A 20561-nucleotide genomic window follows, 5' to 3' on the forward strand; every position below is an offset into this window, starting at 1 on the left:
ATAAATATTTTTGTTGTATCTCTTTTTAATGTAGTAATTTGTAGACGGCCCTAAGCACTCGTCAAACTGCACGTAGCAGCAGCAGCAACAACAGAGAGCAGAAGAGAGCAGGTAAGTGTTCATAAACTTCTGGTGTACTTACAAACTTTCCAATCCATCGTTTTATGAGAGCATAACCTATATGTACTAGTGTATAAGTTTGGTATCATTTCGGACATTATTAGTGGGGTCATTTACGAGATACAAACGTGGGTCCATTAGCCCCTGTGCTAAGCTATTCAGCTGATAACGCTACTCTAGCTAACTCTCCCAATGTTAGACCCAGGTGAAAAAAGCTTCTGGGGGCATGTTTGGCTCGAGGTCATGGTGCAAAGGACCCTAGGGTGAAATTACTCCGAACCATCACTTTAACCCTACAGACCAGAATACAGGAACAAAAATTAACAACTTTTGCAATATGACGTCATGCTGCACTGGTAAACCAAATAGATGCAAGCACATATTCCTGGTAGATTACTATTTAACGTGAGGAGGGTAGCTGTACGCTTTACCTCGAGTTTATTACGAGCGAGGAATTTATGTAAATTATTTTTTGTCAGGATAACTTCCTCAAATTGTAAAATCCTGTCTACTGCTGCAAAGTATTTGCCATCTTGGATCATATTTCATCTTCTCCATGTTTTTTTGTTTGTTTGTATCACAGTGCTATTTTGGGTCTGAACGCCCGCTAAGCACATGAGCACACCTGGCTAGTCGCTGTGGGCACAGACTTCCAGATGTTACACACCAGTCTGATCATATGAAGAGTTTCCCAACACTATACTGTAGAACACTTTGTTCTTTGCTGAACACCGCTGACCAGAACTAAAGGTCGAACTAGAAGTGTCCTCCAGGTAAATTATTAATGACTTGTTTTCTTTTCCTCCCTCACCTCTGCTCCTCCACCGTCCGTCTCCTCTCCCCTTTCTCTGCTTTGATTATTGTTTTCTCACTCTGCCTCCGTCTCATCCCCACCTTCTCCTTTTCCCTTCCCTCCACCCTCTCTCTAGTGTGGAGATGGTGTTATTTTTAGCCCTGGTGAGATAGGGAGAGAGATCGTGCTGGGCCAACACGTACTCTCCACAAGGCCTTGACTGGAGACCTGTCACCAACGTGTGAGAGAAGAACAGTTTTCAGTTAACACAGTGTGTGCATGCGTTTCCACCTTGCATGTGTTTCCTGTAGTATCCCATAGACCTTAAGCTGCTTTCATTCGAGTAGACAGTAAAGTCCCTGTGATAACAGACATCCACCCTAAATAAAAGGTACAATTTGTGTTGCAAATGTAAACAAAGGGCAGCTGCGCCACCAAAACTCAAAACAGGATTACATCAGTAATGTTCAAATGTGAAAAACAATATAAAATTGTGATGGGTTAACATTTCTTTGTGGCTAAAATTGAGATGGTGATGATTCAGTGTGATTGGGGTTTAAAGGGTTCATCTCCTGCTTTGATTTTTAGGATCGTCAGCCTTGACTTTCGCACATGCAATCAGCTTTTTTTTCTATTATCTATGTGGTTGCCAGAGCTCTGATGTTGTATTGGTTAGCATACAGGTTCATGGACCAGTTCAGACAATGTAGAGAGTTAAGTTGCAATCTTAGCCAGCGTTACTTAAATGGCCGTCATCTTCTTGTTGAGGTGTTTAAACAGGTCATCTTTGGTCTTGTGGATTAGAGTCCGGATCGGGCCGAATTTTTCTGTCCGAGGCCGGCCCGCGTCCGACAGAGCAGTAACCGAACCCGGCCCGAGCCAGACAGGTATTAAGAAATTTGTGTCCGAGCCCGACCCGAGCCCGACACAGTTAAAATCTCATTTTTTTCCTCATACTAATGACACATGTAGGCTACGTTTGTTTGTGTGGAAAGCCCGCTTTTGTTAAGCAACTGTAGGAAGGCATTTGGAAATGTCAACAGATGAGCGCATCAGCACACACGGGGCAACAAGCGCACGTTAATAAGCGGTTGCCTTATCGCGCTGATGTGACCAAGCCCGACCCGACCCCGACCATAATTTCTAAATATCTGTCCGAACCCGGCCCTGGCCGTCGGGACCCGTCGGCCTCGGGTCGGGTATCCATGCCTTATTGTGGATGGCATTCAGCACGTCAGCAAAGTTCACCCGTTTGTTAACAGTGCACAGCATGGATGAAACACGTTGATTACATAGATTCTTTAGCTGAGAGTTTGAGCCTGCCACCCATCAGTCAGTGGTGAATTCAGCCATATCACATTATGGTTATGGGAAGCAGAATAGAGAAGTTATTGGAGTGCACATTAGGGAGTTAACGAAAGCACAGACACACCGGCCATGTTGATCAGTTAACACTTCAACGCTGCCAGCACTCTTTGATGATGCTATATTATACCTGGAATTTATACACTCAACACAATTACAGATTTGGCTTTTAAGTGTTATTGAGCAAGACATTAAATCCATACCCACTAAAGGGGGACTGAAATTGAGTGGGATGGGGGGAAATGAAAAGGGTATATTAAAATCAGATCAACAAAACAGAAATATATCTACAAAATATACATACAAAACATAAAAATACAGGAAGATACATTTCCAAGTGTGATCTTTATCTAAAAACATCCCGAATCGCAGGTTGTAAGCCCTCCTCATTCAGTTTCCTAACCAGTATGAATATACTGTTACGAGCAGATGCTACTGAAGTGTTGGCAGTGTAAAAAAAACAGTGAAGCATCTGCCTTGGTCAGGCAAACTTAAGGTGATTTGCAGTGGCGTGGCATGTCATTCAAGTCACAATGATGCAGCAGCTTTGATTTGTTGTGCTTTCTGTCAAAACAGGATATAGGGATGGAACAGAGAGGAAAACCAATCTGATCCAATGGGAGATCAGCTATGGAGACTAAAAAGGAGTTATATTTAATGGAAGGGACCAAAGAGTAATAGTTAAAAAATCTGTGTTGGTTTTACTTTTGAAATTTGTATTTTACTACACAGTACAACGCGGGTATTATTTGTCTAAAATGAATGCATATTATATATAAAATATATATTATTTCACATCTGCCCTCCTGTTAATCCATAGTCATCAATTTAAATGGCTGCGCCCGCCCACACACGCGCACACACACACACACACACACACACACACACACACACACACACACACACACACACACACACACACACACACACACACACACACACACACACACACACACACACACACACACACAGGCAGGTTTTCACAGGAGAGGAAAAGGCAGCATTTCCTCCATCACACTGCACCTGAATCTACCAGCGATGTCAGCAGTCTGTCAGTCAGTCTTCCATTAGTCGGGCTTGATCAGCTCAATAAACATCACCAGCAGCCTTCTAGATCTGCAGGCAAGCCGAAGCTGTTCACCTGATGGTTACCTGAGTGGGCAGCTGAGTCCAACGGGAGATGATATTTCATCTTGGGCATCGTGTCTAACTGAGACACAGGAACATGCACGTATACACAGCGAGAAGAAGGAGAGTCTTAATGCAAGCGAAGCCTTCTTTTTGGATAAAGTCTGATTTGCTGGACAACACTTCAAAATACACAAACAACCGCTATAAAAAGCTCCCAAAAGAGGAACACGAGAAGAACCGGAATCTGTGTATCACATTGCATCAAATCAATATTTAAATTCTGGCCCCTTTTCCTCTAAGGAGAGCATGCAGATGTCACTGCCTGTTTACTATGACTCGGATCTCACAGGACTAACAGATTCAGTGAGGGAGGGAGGCAGTAAAAGAAATGAGAGAGGTGGGGGAGAGGAAAAGCTGATTCAACCAAATACGCTCCCTCCCCTCTGCCTGAGCATGGAGGGCTTCTTCCTTCTTCCCAGCTTGGCAGAAACAGGGGGGTGAAGGTAGTAACTGCAAAGTCCTCCATCCACAGCAGAATGTGAAATTCAGCAGTTTGACTAAAGCCTGAGCCTGCGTCCTCTCTGCATGTCATGAGCACGCTTTTAAAAATCTCCTTAGTCATATGTTTCACTGAGCTGTCTAAACGTCTCTTTCACAAAATGGGATTCATTGGGGTTAAAGGCATTGATAACAGGGGCATGTGAGTGGAGGGGGGCAGTGAGAATTTCTGCTCATTGCTCACCGAGCTGTTCGTTCCCTCCGCTGCAGGCCGCTCTGCTCAATATTGCTCCAAGCTCAACTCGGATTTCACCTAGCTTCGCTCAAATCGCTCACCACTCTACAAAAAAGAAAAAGAAAAATAGCTGCGTTGTATTTATCACATGAATGGCACCTGCCCTCCCTCCATGCCACCAGTGCCCGGAGCTCTGCCGGCAAAAAGTCCACCAGATGACGGGCCAATGGTGGCTTGGAGGGAGGGCAGGCGCCGTTCATCTGCATACTGCTTGCACTGCAGAAAACAGAGACGGGCTTGGTCAGACTTCAAACTCATGGTGTTAGCGGTACCGGAGGGAAATTGGAGCAAGATGGAGCGGGAGATAAGGAGACACTCCAACTTTTTTTTTTTAAATCCGCTGTCCACTCCATCCAAAACCAGTGGTGGAATGTAACTATGTACATTTACTCAAGCGCTCTACTTAAGTACAAATTTGAGGTACTTGTACTTACTTAAGTCTTTTCTTTTTATGCCACTTTCTACTTCTACTCCACTACAATTCAGGGAGAAATATTGCACTTTTTACTCCACTACATTCATCTGACAGCTTTAGTTACTTTACAATAGGGGTGGGGGGAAAAAATCGATACAGCATAGTATCGCAATTTTTTCCGTGGCAATACTGTATCGATACACAGACGCCAAGTATCGATCTTTTATTATATATGTGTTGGTCAGTTTGTCTGCTTGACAATCCCATTATGCAGCAATAAAAATGAAGTGAGACGAACAAAAAAAAAAAGTATCTTTTTAGATAAAACAGATATTGACAAAGTTTAAGTTGGAAAAAAGGTAATAATTTGCAATTTATCGCAGTATATTGCAATATCTTTAAAATCGCAATAATATTGTATTGTGACATAAGTATCATGATTATATCGTATCGTGAGGCCTCTGGTGATTCCCACCCCTACTTTACAAGTTACGATTTTTGCACACAAAACACATGTAGTTATAAAATACAATGTTATTATTCTACTACCCAACAATATAACGGCCAACAGCTGAAAAGAAGTGTTTTAATGCTCTTTTTGATGCTTTTTTGGACACTTTTAATACTCTGTTGAAAGTGGCAAAAAAGGGTCGAAAGAGTCACTTTTAAGGTTTCCAGTTTCTAAAATGTGAGGATTTTTCTGCATCAAGTACTACTTTTAATACTTAGTACATTTTACTTAAGTACAATTTTCAAGGCAGGACTTTTACTTGTAAGAGAGTCTTTTTTCAGTGTGGTATTAGTACTTTTGCTTAATTAAAAGGATCTGAATACTTCCTCCACCACTGTCCAAAACATGCTTTGATTGATAGCACCTACTGAGGCAAAATTTTAACAATTAATAAAGGGTTGGGGGCTGTTGAGAGTAGAGCTGAGAGAGAACCTACACATTGAGTTTCATACCATTACTAAATGGGTGAAAATGAATTTAGTAAAGAACATTGCCTAAACTAAATGCCTTAGCCAGATTTATTCTTTATTCCGTGCTGATGTAGCTAACTGAGGAGGCTAAATAAAAAATCTTCTGTTATTTGAAATAATGCACCACACTTCTTTTGCGAAAAAAACTAGTATGTACTGGTTTGGGTCATAGGTTTAATAATGTCAAGTGAGCACTGGTCAATCTTATGATGAGAACCGTTCTCTATGGACGAATCAGGGTTGTAGGCGGAAGTACACAAGCTGCCATTCCTTTGGTAGCACCTCATTTGTAAACCTGAGTACCTTTGCCCAGAATTGTGTCCAGGAGATCCTGTGGAACTGGTTATATGTTAAACACAAGGTCATCAAATGTTGGTAATTTTAAGGTTATAATCTACAAAACTTTAAGTAAATAAAAATGTAGTCCAGCTAGGCGTCTTTTCTGTGGTGTGCGGTTATCAGCTACTTAAACAACAAACTTTGGGGAAAAAACTTAAAGCTTCTGCTACATGAAATCAACTTCCCACTTTTGTAAATCACCATTATTATTGAAACCTCCTGTTTCAATCCGATTCTGAGTGGCTTGTAGCTTGTTCAGTTAATACTGTTATTTTGAAATTTGTTTTTATTGTTGTGTTGTTCGTGTGGACCCCATGAAGACCAGTGACTAGCTAATAGGGATCCAAATAAAGACTCAAGAATACAGCAATTACTAAAGTTATTGCTCATGCAAGGTGCCGATGTTACAGTATTGTAAATGAGCCTGACAGGAGGAACGGATAAACAAGCCTCTGTGACATCACAACACCAACAGTGTGACCTCGGGGGGGAGGCAGGGGCAGCCAATCAGATGAATCCGGCTTGGCTGGCCTGCTGCTCCACACCAAGGTGACGAGGTGGGGGTAGCAGACCTTGGAGTGCTCTCCTGCTATCCTGAGATGAGTGATGCTGCCGTTAGTGGCACTGGAAAGAGGAGCTGGTGGATGGAGATGGCGGTGTGTGTATGTGTGTGTGTATGTGTGTGTGTGTGTGTGTGTGTGTGTGTGTGTGTGTGTGTGTGTGTGTGTGTGTGTGTGTCAGGAAAAGAGTGATATAGGAGGTGTGGCGGTTGAGGGACGGCAGTCACGTAACAGCCGGGTTCAGGCAGAGTTGAAGCCACTTGCTCACTGTGCTGCAGCTGGTAACATTTACCTCAAGTCCTACCCCATAAATGTGTGTGTGTGTGTGTGTGTGTGTGTGTGTGTGTGTGTGTGTGTGTGTGTGTGTGTGTGTGTGTGTGTGTGTGTGTGTGTGTGTGTGTGTGTGCAGCTAAAGGAGCTCTAAAAACACATAAACTAAGTCTGGATTTTTACAATGGAAAATAAGTAACAAAACAGAACTCCCCTTCTTAGACACACACAAACCCTTCTGAGGACCCCTTTAATAAGCATCCATTACCTTACAGCAACAAGAAACATGAAACTAACCTCCTCCGAGCCTAAAATCCAGCTATTCTCTGCCCAGGGATCACAGAAAGGTGACAGATTGCGTTATCTTACTCTCTTTTAAGCAACGATACACATACACATCGCCCGTAAACCATCACGTCACTGACCACAAAAAGCGACACGATTCCTCCCTGGTCTCCCTGAAAAGTTGGTTTGTGAAAATCCTATGGGCTGAAATATGTGTCACCAGAAACTGAATTTGAATAATTTATATTTGAATTGCTAAAATTGAATAATTGCATTGAAAAACTGAATTTGAATCACATCATTTGAAATTGTATTGTTTAATTTGAATCACTGCATTGAAAAACTGAATCTGAATAGTATAATTTGAAATTGAATTTATTTGTTTGGAACTGAAGTCCAATAAAATTAGATCCTCACTGAAAATTCAACTCTCTATGCATCTTCAAATTCAGTTCTCACAATTCAATTTCAAGTTACTGTGACAGACATCCAGGTAGTTGAAGTAGGATGAAGGAAGAGCAATTGAGCGCAGATTGATAGATAGAGTTCAGTAGCACAGATACCAAGGGGGTGAGCGAGCCTGTCAGTACAAGATCCGTTCCACCTGCGCAATCCGTTCTGCGCATGTGCAAGATGTTCACGCATGTGCTGTGGTACGAGGATTTACGACACTACCCAATCTGTAACCTCCAGCTAACGTTAGTTTGGCTAATAGCTAATTCGGCGGACCTCTAGGTGATTATAGCGGTCTGCCGTTAGCCTCCACCGGGAAGCTAACGTTAGTTTAGCTAACGGTTAATTTGGCTAACCGCTAGCTGATTGTAGCGGTCTGCCGTTAGCCTCCACAGTTAAGGTAACGTTAGTTTAGCTAACAGCTAATTCGGCTAACCGCTAGCTGAGACAGCATGTAAACTTTAAAAGACCCTCAAAATAAAACTTGAAAATAAACGTTAACATATATAACAGCTGTTACGTCAGTTCTACTTGTGCTCATTTAAAATACAATCACTCAATACTTGTCTTTATTGTTATTACTGTGAAGTCTTAATTTAGCTGTAGCCTGCTTTTCCCATTATGTTTGACTTAACGTTATTTTAGACTGAATCTAGCTGTCCGTTGTGCCTGCACGATCCGTTCTGCGCATGCGTTATTTTAGACTGAAGGCTGTCGGCTAGCGGTTAGCCGAATTAGCTGTTAGCTATCCCGGTGGAGGCTAGCCTGAGGCAGGTCGTAAAACATTATTATCATCTGTGCATACGTCATGGCATACGTGTCATCTTGCACATGCACAGAACGGATCGTGCCGGTGGAACGGATCGGGTACTGACAGAGCCTCCGCAAAGCGTAACTCCTATGGAGCCATTTTGATGCTAATAAGCCATCACCTGCCGTTAGCATTCCATTGACTGCCATTCACTTTGATAGCGAATAACTTTACATCTGAAGCGTTTAAAGACTTGATTTGTCCATTGTTTATTTCTAAAGAAACATGACAATGTATAAAAGGCTCCATTACCTTGTATCTCACGTTATGGCTCCGTAGCTGACGTTTTTGTAAAAATAGACTAACGATTGTGTCATAACCACACGACTTTCTGTCGCATAGTAGAGGAATTACCGTTTAGTCAGGAGAAGCTCTCACGCAGAATGACTTGCATTAGCTGTTTAAGTTTAATTATTAATGTTAACTAGCATTTTAGTTAGCAATAATTAGCCTGTGCCTATGTTATCTCCTTACATATACCTACGCTCTCCGTCTCTGCAAGATTCGGAATGATTGAGATTTCTCTTGGCACAGCTACCAGAAGACTTACAACTTTCAGACAGGTTGCTCACCTCACATCTACGTCGTCTCTCTCAGTTTGCAGCTGCGCAGTAATGCTCAGCTCTCACCAAAAAAGTACTAATAGACTTCACTGGTCTCCGTGGGAAGTCTATGGCGTCGCTTTGTCCATTAATTGTACTGTCTATGATAGATACACAGGACTCCTCTTCGGCCAATCAGCACCTACTTGAAACTTGAAACTAACTTGAAATTGAATTTTGAGAACTGAATGTGAAGATATATAGAGAGTTGAATTTTCAGTGAGGATCTAATTTTATTGGACTTCAGTTCCAAACGAATAAATTCAATTTAAAATTATACTATTCCGATTTTCAATGCAATGATTCAAGTTTAGCAATTCAAATTCAAATATAAATGATTCAAATTCAGTTTCTGGTGGCACATATTTCAGCCCATAAAATCCTGCTGAACTCTGTGTGCACCCTGCAAATAACAAAAAGAGAAAAACAGAAGCAGGAGAAGAAAACCACCCTCCATATTTAGCACATGTTGTCTTTACACAGTTTTGTGGCAGATTCAGGAATATGTAGGCAAGTGCTTATCTGTAACCATTGCTAACAGTGGTCTGCTGCTATCTCGCCTTCATGTATTTGCAGAGCAGCAATGTGAGTGAGGTTTCCTAAGGCTCCTACACTGTGTGAATTCCATAGACAGTATTTAGAATGGACCAACAGATCCCGTTGCTCTGGACGGAGACCAGTGAAGGATATTCGAAGCACTTTTCCGGTGAGTGCTTAGCGTTACTGCGCAGCCTCCAACTGAGAGAGACGACGTAAATGTGACGTGAGCAACCTGTCTGAAAGTTGTAAGTCTTCAGGTAGCTGTGCCAAGAGAAATCTCAATCATTCCCAATCTTACAGAGACGGAGAGTGTAGGTATATGTAAGGAGATAACATAGGCACAGGCTAATTATGCTAACTAAAATGCTAGTTAACATTAGTAATTAAACTTAAACAGCTAATGTAAGTCAAAACTGCCTGCGAGCTTCTCCTGTACTATACATTAATTCCTCTACTATGTGACACAAAGTCCCGTGGTTATGACACAATCGTTAGCCTGTTTTTACAAAAACGTCTGCTACAGAGCCATAACGTGAGATACAAGGTAATGGAGCCTTTTGTATGTCGTGTTTCTTTAAAAATAAACAATGGACAAATAAAGCCTTTAAACGCTTCAGATGTAAAGTTATTTCGCTGTCAAAGTGACGTCAAAATAAATGGCAGTCAATGGAATGCTAACGGGGGGCGAGTGCTTGTTAGCATCAAAATGGCGCCATAGGAGCTACGCGTTGTGAGGAGAAGTTTACCCCCTTGGTGAATTCTGATGCTCCCAGATAAAAGTTGACAATCATGAGTGAAATTAGGTAAATTTTAGGTTGTCAATTTAAAACAATGGCTTTCAATTGCACTGAGAGATGCTGATGGCTGATTTAGAGCTTTGGTGACCAAAAACAGCCTGCGTCCAAAATTTAGGACCAAATTCTCACATTGTCTACGACGACCTAAAATTGTCTGATTGAGCCACTTTAATATTCTAAAAACTTGTTAAAACTTTCTATCCCAACATTGTGATGTGCTTCTCTGAACAATTACTGCAAAGTGAACATAACGTGATTGATGAATCATTTCCACTTCAGCTTAATTAGACTCCAAACTCGTTTCGTGGTCAACGTATGTTGCCTTTATAATGTGATGAACCACCTCTGCTCTTTTTCTCTTCAGGCTAATGCTATTAAACTATTTTTTTTCCAGGCAGGAATGTAAGTTTTGCTTTCAGCCGTGCCTGCTGTCCCAACACTGTTAATATCACGATAAGACAAAATGTTAAGCACATCGTGATTTATTTCAGTATTTTCACAAATTATATGAAATGACATAACCCTATTGATGACATGTCTCTGCTTGCATATTTTTAGCCTTGCTAGCAGCATGGCTGTAGTGATGGCAATGTCTTATCGGTCCACTACTTTGGCTGTAATATCTCAGCAGCCACTGGATGGATTACCATGTCATTTTGCACAGACATTCATAGTCCCCAGAGGATGAACCCCACTGACTTTGGTAACCTTCTGACTTTTCATCTAGTTCCACCATCGGGGCGAAATTTGTCCAACACTTTGGTTTATGACCAAATATCTGCAAAACTAATGACATTCCCATCAACCTCAGCTGTACTTTGTGCTTAGTGTTAATTAGCTAATGTTAGCATGCTAACCCTCTAAACTAAGATGGAGAACATTATACCTGCATTACATCAGCAAGTTAGCACTGTCATTTTGAGCATGTTGCCATGATAGTATTAGCATTTAGCAGAGTAGCTAGCATGGCTGTAGACTCTTGTCTTGTTTTCTCTATTTACTGCGTGGAGCTACAATTCACTAGGTATTCATCGCCTGACATGCTGAGGTTTTCTGATACAGATTGCGACCAAGATTTTATTTGACCCAATTTTGCCCAGCGTGACATACGATGAACCTGCAAGATTGCTGCTATCACACAATGTGTAGGGGCCTTTAAAAGGCACAATGTGTGCTGTACTGAGTCCAGTCAAACATGCAGCAGAGCCCATGAGGGATGCTGCAGCCCTCTGAGGAGAGGAGGTGGAAGAAGCCCCAGGTAGCCTCACAGCAATGCACCATTAGAGAAAGGAAAACACAAAGCTAAGCTCGCTTCTTCTCCAGCCACTGGATCCCTCTCTCTCCCACTGACCAGCTAAATATTTTATCAGCTGGCAAAAGAACCTACAAGCCCCAAGGCCAGGGGTTCTTTTTGTTTGTTTCTTTATTGAAGAAAGTGTGTGTATGTATGTCGATATGTGTGCGTGTGTGTGTTAGATGGGGAGGGGACAGAACAGAAGTGCTTTTGATTGGTCACTTTGAAGTAGTTTGTCTGTTTCTCTTCCTCTCTTTATCTCTCTCTCTCTCTCTCTCTCTCTCTCTCTCTCTCTCTCTGTGTGTGTACATCCCATGTGCAGCACGCTGCTCAGTTCAGAACTGGATGAACGACCTTGAGCAGGCGCACAGGGCTGTGTTGCCATGGCAACGAAGCCTCGCGCAACCAGTAACAGCTGGATGCAACAGCACTCCCTGAATTTTAGCGGGAGTCGCCACGTTAATAAAACGACTCTCCACGTCTCCTCCCCCCTCCCCTCCTCCTCACTATCTGCCCCACCTCCTTCATCACACACACACACACACACACACACACACACACACACACACACACACACACACACACACACACACACACACACACACACACACACACACACACACACACACACACACACACACACACACACACACACACACACACACACACACACACACACACACACACACACACACACACACACACACACACACGTGTTTAGCTTAAGTGCTATGATTCAGGTGTAAAGAACAAAGTCCTGGGCACCAGCTAACTGCATACCACGAGAAAGAAGCACAACGAAGAAGAAAAAGACTAGAGGAGGAAAAAAAGACAAAAATCAAGAGTGAACCACAAGCAAAACACAGAACAGGGAGAAATGCACCGAGATGGGCACTTGACATTCCTCTCACACAAGAAAAAGCTCTCAGAAAAATAAAGCAGCAGAGGACATGAGCTGCACTGAGGCATTCTGGGGAAAGAAAGGAAACTGAAACCGAGGAAACGCAGTCAAGTTGACGGTTGTTCTGATGGTGCATCAGCTCATCCCTGTTTAATATTTAGTTATTCCATTATCACAGACATATGTATAAACTACTTTACAGGTCCTCACTGTAACTTTCCCCCCCAAAAAATGTCTAAAACGCAAAATACATTTTTCTTACTGACAAAACAAAGATCAATTGGATCACCGGACACACCGAATAACAAAAATGAATGACGCAACTCTTCTCAGATCAATTTCAGACGACAGCAAGGACATGACCTGTGTTTGCTGTTACTGAACGGGTCAACGCCTTTTGACCTAGTTTCAAGACTCGTTCCAGATCAGTGTTTAACAATACAAACATTAACTTAAAGATATAGTGCATAGTTTCTGTCTCCCCCACGAGGAATTCTAAGTATTGACAACAAAACTGTCGGCACGTCCACATAATACAAGCCTTCCGTGATCGTGCACCACCCCCACCCCTCCTCCACACAGTTACTTGTAACCAAAGGAGGACAGGGAGGATTAAAAAAAAACATGATGGACTCTTCAGAAGACGTAATTATCTTCACTTGATTTTCTGCGTGCGAAAGTCGGCGGACGACACAACCTTCTGAACATAGCCATACTGAGAAATACAGAGAGAGTTGTGTGGAGCGGATAGTCTTAATTAGCTTTGTATCAACTCATTTGGCAATGGCTTGAATGTTACGGACGTTCATTAATATAGAAAAAGTTACGCACTAAAGCTTTAATAACAATAAAATGTAACAATTTATACATTGCAGGGTTTTTTTCCATCATCAATTAATCTGTAAAGTAAAAAAAAGGTGAGAAATGCTCATCATCAGTCCAAGATGATATCTTCAAAATGCTGGTTTTGACGGAGTCTGAAACTTAAAGATAATGAAACAGATTGGCTTTGGGAAACAACAGTGAATAATAACTTTAGGGTCACCAAGGAATTACTAAAGAATTAGTATAACCATGTCCCTGGTTTAAGGAGACATTTCTAGCTAAAAGTATAATGTTATAAGTTACAGGTATATCAAAATATAAAGTTGTATTGTTTACCTTGGTTTTATTAGTGGAGGTTGTGTGGCTTAGCTTACTTATACAGTGGCATGGACGTGATACAATGTATTAAATATATGCTCATTGGGCTACTTTATTAACTCGCAATAAAACAATACACTGCGCAATACAATTTAGTGGCATGTAAACTTAATTTATTCCAAAGCACACAGGATTTTCCACCTTAACATGTGATAACACACGTCATTTTCCACCATGCATCATGGCGATGGAGATGGGTCCCAGCGCCAGAGGTGGGCCCAAGCTTGGAGCTCTGCAGCGGGATACTATTGCAGCTTAAGTACAACCCTTGTTGCATGCCGTTCCCCATCTCACTCCCTCAATGTAGTGTGTAGAGTATCGCAGCAATTTCCTTTTTTACGGTAAATTCAACACTTTTAAATATTACAAAAATGCAAGCATGATTGTAGAAAGTGGGTTGTTTCAAATGATGAATTTTTATTTCAAAAGAAAATAAATTTAATGGAAAGATACTATAGAATGTGGCTGAGTTCCAAATTGCATACTTTGTCATTTTACTTATAGTATGTACTGCAGCTGCCCTTACAAAGTATGTACTGTTGCATGCACTATGCATACAATTGGGACATAACACTTCATCACATTGCACCTTGAACCTTGACCCTCTTGCTCATATATGCTGCGCAAAGGATTGTGGGTCAGAATGGCAAGAAAAGCATGCTGGCTTGCATACTGCAAAATCTGACTGGATGCAGTACATCCTGGTATTTTTGGCATACGGCATTAGACGTAATATATTACATACTAAATATTTTTCTGGCATCCTAAATAGTACGGTAGTATGGGCATTGGAACGCAGCATTGAGTGTAGAAAAAAAAACTAAAATCAAACCAAAAAAACATTCAAATACATGCAAAAATGTCACATAAAAACAAACTTAAAGTTGCTTTAATCAATATTTTTTTACATTGTATATATTGTATATATGTGTAATATGAAACCCATTTAGAATCTTTCAATTCATTGTTTTTGTTTTACGATCCACAACTTTACTATTCTCAAAATAGCAGCAGGTAGCTGCTTGCAGCAAAATGCTCTGATAAACTGACAGTATGCTTCCTGCACGGTCAAAGTTAGTGAATAGCTGATGAACACAGTGAAGCATTTAGTAGCTAAAGAGTCAGATACTTCAATTGGAGTTGAAGTATCTGACAAAGTTGGTAGAGACAGAATGAAAAGGAGATTGAATATTGGACTTGGAATCGTCAGGTGGCTATAAAACGAAGAGATAAACGCTACTGTTGCTCCAAATCTGCTGTATTTGTAAATAAGCAACTGTTTGCTGATATGGTCACCACATCCAACGTTATAGATAATATTATGTCAGTGCTGTGGCCAGAAAAATCAAGTTTAAGTTGCAATGTTAGCAGTCATTATCAGTAAGCACTTGGACAATGAAACCTATTTGAAAATATTTTAAAAAAGTAAAAAAATTGTATGATGTATGTATATTTATTTTGGACTCTGTAAAAGAAAAGATATTGCAGGTTGTGTCAACACTGAGAAATGATGTGTGGCACCAACATTTCTTCATGTATCGTCTTAACTCATGAAAGCCCGTCAGCTTCTGGCACAACCACTAGAGCATCGACTCCAACACACACGCATGCACACCACAACTGACAATAAGATCAGCAGCATATAGGAATAAAAAAGGAAACTAACATTTGTATTATTAGAAGTAAATCCTTTTTTCAGTTTATCTGAGTGTAAACTACTTAATGCATTATTGGGAGGGAGAGACAGAGGGGGAGACTATATATAACAAAATGATCAACAAGTAATTAAGATAATCTTGAACACTTCTCTAATGTTTAAAAAAAAAGTTAAACAAATAAAACAGAAAGCTTTCAAAAGACAGTCTGTGAAGGACTTTCCTTAATAGTTAGGTGGAGAGTGACCTTATCAGCCTTGAAAGCAGGCAGCATGTCTTTTTTTTTTGGGGGTGGGGGGGGGGGGAGGGTTAAACGGGATGTGGGTAGTATTTCTGGTTTCAAACTGTTAGCTGTATGATAAAATAGAGCTCATTTGGGTGTCAAAGCTAAAGCCAACACATAAATCCCCTGCCTATCTCCAATTCATTATCAGAAGAGCAGCAGCAAAAAGTGTCTCTTGATAACTTTGCAGGCAGGAATGCTGGTTCTGTGGTTTCTGGCTTCAGAGGAAAGCCATAAAGGTTGGCAGATATTGACTAAAAATAATATGCAAAATCATTCTAGTAAGAATTCAGTTTTTGTGTTTCCCCTTTAAGCTTACAGAGGACTTATAGAGGGATTCAAACACTGGTCTCAAGCACTACTTTTAAGGCCAAGGAGCACTTCCCTAACTAACTACTAACTACTATTAGTTTGTGGCGTTGCAGGTTGCGTCAGGAAAATCCCCTTTCAAGAATGGCACATCCACTGTGGAAGCCGGTCCTGGAGGTTATCAGAGTTTAGGCTAACGTTAGCCGCTTTTTCCTGCTCTCTATCGGATTTCAGGAAGTTCACACTCCAGCTAACCCAGCAAACCCAGCCAGCAATACACAAAAGAGCGCTACGTTTGCCAAACACACGGTAAATCCTTATCCTAGAAGCATTTTGTGTGGTAAGTAGGGATGGGGATCCTTCATTTTTAATGGATAACAATTTCGAAACTGTTTAACGATCAGAGTCTTTATCGATACCATTATCAATACTTTTCTATTATTTGGTGAAAAGTCGAGACAACAAATTCTTAATCTTAACAGAACTAGGGGTGCAACGGATCATAGAACTCACGGTTCGGATCACGGTTTTCAATTTTCGGATCAGCAGAAAAAATGGGGGAATTAATGATTTATTAATGTAATAACTTTAACTTTGAACAATAACTTCTTTCACCAGTGGATTACTGTTAAACGGGATGTGCAGCTTTAACCTCAGAATGTTAGCAGTGTTTAATATATGTAGCTATCAAATGCATTTTTAAGACCCATTTTTTAAGATTCCCATTTTTAAGTCAGAAATCAGAATCAAGTACCCATTGTTTAAAACTTATTATTTATATATACATTTTATATTACTTTTGAGCTATAAATCTCCCTTTTATGCTAATTGTATACTTAATTTTATTTAGGAAGAGCTCTTGAATGGATGGTTTCCTTTCTTGAATTTAAAAAATGTCTCTCTTTTCCTCAAAACAAGGTATTGGAAAAACTATTGTCTTGGTATAGATGTCGAAACTCAAAATATCAGATTGTCATTGGTATCAAAAAAGTTACCTAACCCTGGTCGTTTGGGACAAGTCTAGTAAGACCGCATCAAATCAAGTGTGTAGGGTATTCACCGCTCAGACTGGAGATGTCAGAGTAAAGGACAAAAATAAGTGAGATTAAAAAAAATAAAAAAGACCCCTCCTCCACAGAGTGAAATCAATGAGAGCTGGTGAAGACGCATCGGAGAGGGTCGCCAACAACAACTGGACAGTTCAACTCACTTCACTGCAGTTGGGGAAGGCAGGGGACAGCGAGAGAGACCTACCACAGAGAGAAGAGAGAGAGCAAAGAATGCGGTCTGTTTAAATAAGAGAACTTCCTCATTCCACAAAAGATTTTTTTTTTTTTTTTAATTACAGATCAGAGGCTGTAAGAAGTTTAAGAAAAGACAGAAAAGACAAAAAAGCCAGGTAGAATTCCAGCAAGAGGCTCCACCTGAGCCCCTCCCCTTATCGGACACACCCCCTCACTCCTCCACACACACTCACACACAAACATAGAGCTTCCCAGGCTGGTGTGTGATGTCCTGCCGTCCTCCCGCTCAGCCTCGTGAGCCCTGACCCCAGCGCCTGACCCAGACACCAGCATCCCCTGCTAACCTCTTTCCCCCCATTCAGCAAACATCATGCATCACTGTCACCCTCCTCCTCCTCCTTGTCCACCCATTCATTTCCACCATCCGCTTAGCGAAGACCCCTCACGGGTCCAAGCAGCTTGCCCACACCCCTCACCAGTCTATCTTCCCTTTAATTCCTTGTGAGCAGGTTGTAGGCGTGTGTCGGTCTGCACCGTGTGCAGAGACTTGGGCCACAGAGTTGGCTGTAAATCTGTCAAAAGAGGGTTGCCATGGAACGAGACAAGAGCTTCTCATCACCTCACCCGGGCAGCAGACAGACAATTCAGCCGCAAGAGCTGAAACAGTTAACGATACGTCGATCGATAAAAAAACGAATCGCCAACAATTTTGATAATCAATTCATTGTTTAAGCCCTTAACAAGCAGCCGCTTTTCAAGAGTTGACAAACTATAAAATCGATTGAAAGCAGAAAGAACAGTGAGACAAGAACCTAATATCACCACGACAACTTCTTGTAATAGGAATGCATACAAAACAGAGCAGTAAAATAAAAATAATAGGCAAAAAAAATTTTTTTTAAAAAGACCTCACAGTAAATTTTCACCATGATTGTGCCTCAGTGGTTCAGTACCACTTTGGCTAATTCTGACCTTTTGATTGTAAACCTTTCAGGAGAAAACAGAAGAGTAATCATTTTGTATTCTATGGTTGCAGCTTCTCCAATGTGAGTATTTGCTGCTTTTCTCTGATTTATATCACTGTAAACTGAATATCTTTGGATTTTGGACTGTTGGTTGGACAAAATACGACATTTGAAGATGTCAACTATTACTCTGGGAAACTCGGATGGACATTTTTTTTTTTTTTTACAATTTTACATTATTCATATTTTTTAAACTATTTGTTCACATTTCATAGATGAAATATTACAATTATCATTAGTTGCAGCCTTATTCAGCCACAACGCCAACAGATCTAAATTTAAACACTGACTTCAGTGTAATTAACTCAACCTCACATCCCTTATCTGTCCACACTTACACACAAAACCATCAGCATCGCTTCCATTCAACTACTGTTTACACACACTGAAGGGTAGACTGCTTTTTTCCAGTGTGAGCAGGTATTGTAATAGGGATCTGGTGTCATACTCAAGGACATGGTGCTTTTCATGCACACACACACACAAACCCCACACTGACTGGCTGTTTCAGGGATCAGACCATGGACCTTCAGGGTTATGCACAGGACCACGTTGCTGCCCCCTGCAGATATACAGTGAGACAAATTATTAAGGATGAATCAGATGACAGGAGGATTGGTGTATGATGGAGACCTAAGAGGGAATAACACGAGCACAGCGACCATTCACTCTTTCACCTCACATTTATAGGCAATGCATGCCCCATTCAGTGCACCGACTTGCACACTGGAGACATACAGTAGAGTCAGTGCACTTTTTTTTTTTGTATCTCTCAGCAGTCGGGACCCGAGAACGCAGGCTGGTTGACAGACAGTTAGTCTGCATCGTCTGCCTCCTCCCGTATGGCATATGGCAACAAAACCAGTCAAATACACCAGTAGCCTCTCTAAAATATGACGCAAATGGCACACAGTTGAGCATGTCTGCATGCACTTGATCAACAAACATTTCGGTCCAGATTCCCTAATATTGCGACAGCGTCAGGCTCAGCTGTCGTACAGTTCCCTCCCGACTATCACGGACAGGCGAGAGAAAATAGTTAACTATCATCCTGTTTGTGTTTGTGTGTTTAAGCGTGTGTATGCGAGTGTTCACGTGTGTGTGCTCTCCCCAAAAAAACTTCCCGGTGCTCTGTACCTATCTGGAAACACTTCTGTGATCCCACCAGCTTGTGCGTAAACTGGACAGCTTTGCGTGATCAAGTTAAGTTTATCCCCCAAAAAATCTGGTCCATTTAATTTGCAGTGCTGACAAACAAACAGGACACCTAGCGTGCACTTCACCGCCGTCATGAAACAGGTTAGTAAATCTTTGCTGTCATGTACTAAATGACCATGCACTGTGCCCTCTCCGCACCGTAGCGATGCCAATATTGTGTGTGCACTGAAGCTGGGAACAGAAGTCAGTACATTTCCGTCCTCTATCGAAATGCAAACCAAAAGCAAAGTCGCGTTAAATTAGCTGAATGATAGCAAACACGCTGCACGAGCTTACCTTGTGGACGTATCTCTCTACCGGATCGATAATTTCTTCTTTACACCATTAACTCTCCGCCATCTTCGGCACTGTTTGTTTAAATGGGAAACACTCCCGAAGCCCAAGAAGCCAGTTCTGTAAGTTGAGGCGTCGCGGGGGCTCCTGGGTAAAGGAGTTCGTTCGAATGAAAAGCCGCGCTTCCGGGTGCTTCGTCCAACCAGGATACGGACTACAGGCAGACTCCACCACGGCAGGGGGGTGGAGGTAGGGGGGGAGGGGGTGGACGTGGGGAAACAGGCTGTCTGTCTAGCAGCCTACAGACGGATGTCAGCGACGAGACCAGAGCAGAGAGAGAAGGCACGGTGTGTATTTTAAGTTAAATGAAAAGCAAACACTCAATTGTTTGCTTCGTGGGGCCCGGAGGATGAAAAAAGCACAATTTCCAGACTTTCCACTAAGGCGTTTGGCTGGAGGGGATGACACAGAAACGTTACACAGCCTAAAGTTGAGAGCAAATTAGGACGCGGTGGTCTTATCCTTATCTGATAATGATGAGTTGGTATATTTGGATGAATTAAAGTCTCGTTTATGTGCCAGTAGAATTAGTTCTACCCTTTAAAAGGACCACCAGTGGTTTTTCACGTTTTAGCCAATTCATTACAAATCTTCCACTTTACCTCAGCTTACCGTAAAACATGCATTTCTGTTTTAGAAATGTTGATGTAAACTACACGTCTACAGATCCAGTTTCAATTAATGTCCTTACATTATTAGATTAGATTCAACTTACTTAATTGTCATTGCACAGTGTACAGGTACAGAGACAACCAAATGCATTTAACCATAAGTGCAAAAAAAAAAAAAACAGTGCAGTGCAGAGTACTAATGTAAATATGCACGGTGGCGATATACATAT

General features: G+C 41.5%; 1 protein-coding gene across 7 annotated transcripts in view; it reads right to left on the bottom strand.

The window, feature by feature from the left end:
- LOC120559456 (nuclear receptor coactivator 3-like) overlaps positions 1-19794 on the bottom strand; it is a 65603-nt gene extending 45809 nt beyond the window's left edge. For 2 of the 7 annotated variants that reach the window (XM_039801143.1, XM_039801148.1), the window contains exons 1-2: positions 19664-19783; positions 4152-4247 (exon numbers count right to left, since the gene is read on the bottom strand). The gene's annotated coding sequence lies outside the window, so the exon portion shown is untranslated. Of the gene's footprint in view, positions 1-3430; positions 3451-4151; positions 4248-17110; positions 17151-19663 lie in introns of those variants that run through there. The other 5 variants (XM_039801140.1, XM_039801141.1, XM_039801144.1 and 2 more) reach the window with 4 other exon arrangements.
- Between the last annotated feature and the right edge of the window lie 767 nt (positions 19795-20561).

The sequence above is a fragment of the Perca fluviatilis genome, chromosome 5 (assembly GCF_010015445.1).
Source record: "Perca fluviatilis chromosome 5, GENO_Pfluv_1.0, whole genome shotgun sequence".
Classification (NCBI taxonomy): Eukaryota; Metazoa; Chordata; class Actinopteri; order Perciformes; family Percidae; genus Perca; species Perca fluviatilis.